Here is a 6192-nt window from a genome sequence, read left to right on the forward strand (position 1 = left end):
CTCCAAGAACAATTACAGAAGAAGTATGGAGTGGGCTTCTCAATCCATAAAGTTTTTAGAGCTAAAGCAGATGCAAAAAAGATTGTAGTGGGTGATTACAAAAAACTGTATGAAGTTCTGAGAGACTATATCCTTGAGTTGCAGTCAACCAATCCTGATAGCACAGTCAAATTAGAAGTTGGAGATGTTTCAGAATCTAATTTGGTGAATTGCACTTCAAGATGTTTCAAAAGAATTTATGTTTGTCTAGGGGAGATGAAGAAGGGATTCAAAGCATGTTTAAGAGATTTCTTGGGGCTAGATGGGGCTCATACGAAAGGCCCTTATCCAGGCCAGATCTTAACTGCAGTTGGATTAGATTCCAACAATGGCATATACCCACTTGCATATGCCATCGTAGAGATTGAAAACTTCGAATCTTGGAAGTGGTTCCTTGAATGTCTTGGTGATGACTTGGATCTACATGCTATGTCTAATTTCACTTTTGTTAGTGACAGACAAAAGGTAATGGTTGTTTATTTATTATTTTTAATGTTTATTTTGTTAATCACGTGTAATTTGTTGCCAGGGTTTGCTACAAGCAGTTAGTCGACTGTTCCCATGTGCTGAGCATAGGTTCTGTCTCAGACATATACATGAGAACATGAAGAAACAATGGAGAACTAAGGAATATAAAGATCACCTTTGGGATTGTGCCACAGCTACAACAGTGCCAGAGTTTAACCATTTCATGCACAAATTCACTTTATATGACAAATCAGCATATGAATGGTTGAAGTCAATACCACCACAACATTGGGCAAAAAGCCATTTCACAGGTAAGCTATTATGACCCTTTTACCCTTTTACCATTTTACCCTTCACATAACTTTATGACACTTTTACCCTTTTCTATACAGGGAGAGCAACCACAAACATGCTGTTAAACAACCTTTGTGAGGTGTTTAATGGCAAGCTAGTTGATGGGAGAGACAAACCAATTATTAGCTGCTTGGAGTTTATTAGGGAATATATGATGAAGAGGATATGCAATGTCCTCAAGGTGAAACAAAAGTGTTTAGGCCCACTCACCCCAACAACAACAAAGATCATGGAGAAGAATGAAGCAGCTGCTACTCAGTACATTGCAGAATGGTGTGGTGATGAAAAATACTAAGTCAAAGGCCCATGGAATAATCAACATGTTGTTGATATGCATGAAAGGGTATGCAGCTACAGGAAATGGGAATTAACAGGTATCCCTTGCAAACATGTGATTTCTGTGTTGTATAACAAAGCAGATCATGGTGAGTGTGTACAAGAGCTCCATACTTATGTCCACAAGGTGCACTGGCTACAAACTTGGAAAACAACATATGGGTACAAGGTGGAACCAATTAAAGGTCGGGCATTGTGGCCTAGAAGTGAGTGTCCAATGCAGATCACACCTCCCCCACACCGTAATCAACCTGGGAGACCCAATAGGAAGAGAAGGCAATCCATGGAGGAGAAAAGTCAAAGCAAGAGTCAAAGTCAGAGTCAAAGGTCAGATGTTGGTCCCAGTGAGATTCATGGTCATGGTCCACATGGTAGTGGGAAACTAACAAGAAAGTTTGTTAGTGTGACTTGTATTAAGTGTGGAAACAAAGGGCACAACTCCAGGACATGCAAAGGTCAGGGAGGGACTTGATGGTCTATGTTGGTTTTATCTTTTGGTTTGACTGTATTGAACAACTTTGGTTTGATTCCTAGATGCAGGATGTCTTTTGTTGCAATAACTTTGTTTTCAATTAACTTATGACATGTATTTTGAAGATGGTAATAGGTATTATGTCTTTAGTATGCTTTTGTGTTAACTACATATGGATGCATTATATGTTATCTTTAGAAGGTTATGTATGAACAATAGAACAAATCCATAATTGGTCAATAGATACCAAATTTTCATTAACCACTACTTTGCATTACAACAATGTTCCACATTAGCAAAAAAATACTTAAACCTGACACATATACCCCTATCCTATTACAAAAGATAACCACAATCAACCTGTGGACTTACAACAAGAACAGCAACACAACAACAAAAAAAATCCAACTATAGACTAGGTAATACTTCAACATAGTTGCTTGTTCTTTGATCTTCTCCATTGCTTTTTCATGCTTGCTTGCTTGTTCTTTTATATCATCCATTGCTTTTCGTAGCTTATTGATTGTCCTAAGCAGTCCTGGTATTATAACTTTGGAACGAGCACACATGGGTTCATCATACCACCCAATAAACCCACATGATGAATTCTTGAAAAAAAGAAGAAAGAAACATTAGATCATCAGGGAGTAGTCTTCAAAATAAAGTTTAACACACTTACCGGGTCAGGACATCCCCAAAATCGGCGCCCTGGGTTGTTATCTGTCCACGATGTCCGAACTATCGCCCACTTTCTGCAGACGCACATCACCATTGTCGATGGAGAAGATGAAATCACAGGGGGGTGATCGATGGAGAAGATGAAATCAGAGAGGGAGTGATAGTTAGGGCTTGTTGCTGGAGACGAGAATAGAGACGTTGTAGTCTCTTTATGGACTAAATAATAATTAAATAATAAAGGGGCTAGATGAATGGACTAAAATACCCTTAAGTGAGAGGGGCATGGGTAAATTAACGGGAGCTTGGTAACGGCTGTTAAGCCATTGAACTAAACTCGCAACAAATAGAAACTATTGGACAATCTTTGCAAGCCAAACCCATTTTGGACCAAACATTCTAGTTTGGACATACCACAGGGACCAAATTTGCAATTTTGTCTATTGTAAAACAAAGAAAACATGATGAAATATATATTTTTCGCTAGAAAAATCTAATTATAACAAAAAAAATTAATCCAAAACTTAGGTATCAAAATTGAAAAACAAAACAAACCCAATTCAGTATCAACGACAACAATTAGCATAAATAGAGAAAATCTAGTACATATATCTGGAAGGTTTAAAATTACTACAACTAGTCATAGTAGTTTCATGGGTTGCTTCCTCTGCGGCTTCCTCCGCTGCCTTGCACGATTTCTGCCCAACGATAATGCATACTACATACTTACATCTCACCTGACGCGTCCTCTCACCATGGGGCTGGGTATGCACATCCGGTAGCCATGAAAATATTAAAACAAACATAATTATTAGATGAATTTTGCTTCTTCTTATTGACAACCAAAGCTGAAAATTGAGAAGGGAAGAAATTGAGAGCAAAAAAGAAATGAGAGGGAGGAGTAGCCGAGACTTGTGATGGTTCGGCTAGGGTTTGTGGCAAGGATACTTTAAAAAAATACATGCATACTCGTGCTTTGTTCCTTATTGACTATTTGTTTAATGATCAATCTCTCACTTCATGGTAAAACATATTTGAGCATGTGTCACATTTGATTTCTACTTTGTTGGGCATATTTGATTTGTTAGTATCGAATAATTATCGACCTTGTATAAGAATATTCCCTCTTCACAATGGATGTTGGTTATATTGGACGAATCACATAAATACCGTGTCTTTGTGTGTGTGTTCTTATTCTCGTTTTCTTCCTACCAAGTGGTATTAGAGCTACGTTTGATAATATCAATTGAGGAGATGTTGTCCCACAAATTCAAGTTGGAGAATTTGAATGGACCAAACGAATTCAATCTGTTGAAAGCGAAGATGACTGTTCTTTTGGTTTAATGTTTGTGCAGTTTGGAAGGAGAAGAAATTTTTTGAAAGATAACTGACACGCCAATGAAGGATATTATGGTAGCGGCGGATAATGTTATTCTTTTAAGCTTGGCCGATGAAGTGTTACAAGAGGTTTTCGATCATACGAGTTATGTTGGGCATTAGGATAAACTTTGTGACAAGTATTAAATTAGCACTCTCACAAATCAGTTGTATCATAAGCAACATTTATATACCCTCTTGATGACAGAAAGTACCTTGGTCAAGGATCATCCAAATAGTTTTAATCATATTGTACTTGATCTACATGGTATTGATGTTAAAATTTAAGATTGGATAAAGTGATTGAGGGGCCAGCAGGGTCAGGGTCAGTGCAGCACGTGCGGGAAACTACACGATAGGGTTTGTCGTTCTAGGGGTTTGGGTTGCTACAAGTGTGGCAGGATTGTCCTCAAGGGGAAAGCATGTTATGTTGTCACTGTAACTAAGTGGGCAACAAGAAGGTCGATTGTCCGATGTTGAGGGGAGGAGCAGTGAGTACACATGCTCGTGCTACTTTGAGGTTCACCAATGCTCATGAGAGTAAGGAAGGAGCCCCAGTAGATAGGAGTTGGGCATTGCAGTGTCAGATAGGGGAGACCAGGACTCTAGCAGGTGATATTGCATGTATGTTATCTTTTGCCTTTTTTTTCGGTTGTTATCAGTATTTATGTTGTTTGGAATTTTGTATCAATTTGGGTAAGCATTATCTTTGGTTTAATTATCTGTTATTGTTTGAGTTGTATCATCATGAACTGTTATATGTAATTTGCATGCTATGAATCATTAGTGGGTCAGAAGGGGTTGCGTCTTGTTGAGTGAGTTTCAATGTGTTCGGTTGTTATTCTGGTTCTTGGTCGGGATCGGTTCAGGGGTATTATGTTAAAGGCCTATGGTTAGGTTCATCGGGTTTGTTCTCCAGTATTGTTGGGGTTCAGTAGTTATAGCATTCAAGCTTGGTTGGCCACTGAGAGTGCCAAGGGAGGTCTATTGCTAAGGTTTTGGTCTTGTCACTAGCATAAAGGACTTCAAGATTTGGGTGTTGTATCATTAAAAGCATCTAGAGTTATCAGATTTGTTGGGATTTCGGGGAGTGTTCATGTGTTCTTCAAGGGTTGTGGTGTTGTTGGGTTCAGCTAGTAATGGAACACTAGCATTGGTAATTGCAGGTTGTAAGCGGTTCAATCATAAAGGGGTAAGACGGATTGGGAATCATTCAAACCTTATGTGCTTGAAGAGCTTCATCGAATCAAAGTGGGGGAGAATCGCTCAGATTTCCGAGAGCATAATGAAGCATGAAACTAGGATGGGCTTCACTTCACATCCCCGTCGGGGAAGAAGGCAGCCCAAGTGGCTGTCTGGATTAAGGATTGTGTGAGTTAGGAGTTCAGGAAACTTCCCAACAGTTGATTAGGGCCATCTTGGTGATGGATAGCAGGCTTTTGGTGGACTCAGGTTGGGGTTCCAGGCATGACTCGAGCCCAACTTGGGTGCTTGGTCGGGTGCGTGTTCGACTCTGGATGTGTATGGATGGATTGATAGATGAGCGGTAAGACCATGGGCAGTGGCCATAGCAAAATAGAAGTGTTATAAGACTGTGGGGTGACCCGTAGCATTCACTAGGTTGCCAGTTAGTGTAGGAGTGTTGTAAGACTGCGGGGTAACCCGTATCATTCACTAGTTGGCAGTTAGTGTGGGAGTGTTATAAGGCTACGGGGTAGAACATAGCATTCACCGGTCCCTATACAACGGTGAGGGTACGGCAAATCCATGATTGGTCATGGATTTCTTTAAATGGATTAGACCAGGGTGGGTCAGCTGGTAAGACTGTTGGAGGGCCACAACATGCTTGGAATTAGGAAGTGGTAGGTCGTTGGAGGTCGGATATGATATAAGACTACAGTTGGTCATGTAGCATTCACGTTTAGCAATGGATTTGGTGGAAAGATAGTTTGTGCGATTATTGCCATTTGAAGCTTTCTTTCGGAAGTCACGTGGGGTGACTGTGTGTCTTTTGACTAAGCAATAGGGCGGGAATCCGGTGTTTCAGTTAGATGGCAGAGAAATTGGGACCATGAAGGTCTCAGCTGCTTTTGGAAAGCAGCTAGGGGGCAGCAAGATGAGTCGGGGTGGTATTAGTGATTTGGGATTTGTGTGTCGAGTCGCTTGTTATTCGTGGCATATGCTAAGTCACTTGTAGTTTGGATTAAAAAATCTTAGAGTAATTGATTTGACCGTGTTGCACAGCTCTCGTCTGAGTCTAACCATTGCACGGACGAATCTTCTAATCAAAGGATTATCTGAGCCTTCTGTTAAGTATGAGTGTTCTGCAACAGTATATGGTCGAGGATTTTTTCCCAATGGAAGCATCAAGATAATCAAGGGTTGGAAGCATTTTGTTTGGTCTAGAATTCAATGAGGTTTTGGCATGGTGGTGTTCAGTGTGGGCGGTCTATCGAGGAGTCAGACCAATT

Source organism: Lactuca saligna, chromosome 1 (assembly GCF_052625555.1).
Source record: "Lactuca saligna cultivar CGN05327 chromosome 1, ASM5262555v1, whole genome shotgun sequence".
Lineage (NCBI taxonomy): Eukaryota > Viridiplantae > Streptophyta > Magnoliopsida > Asterales > Asteraceae > Lactuca > Lactuca saligna.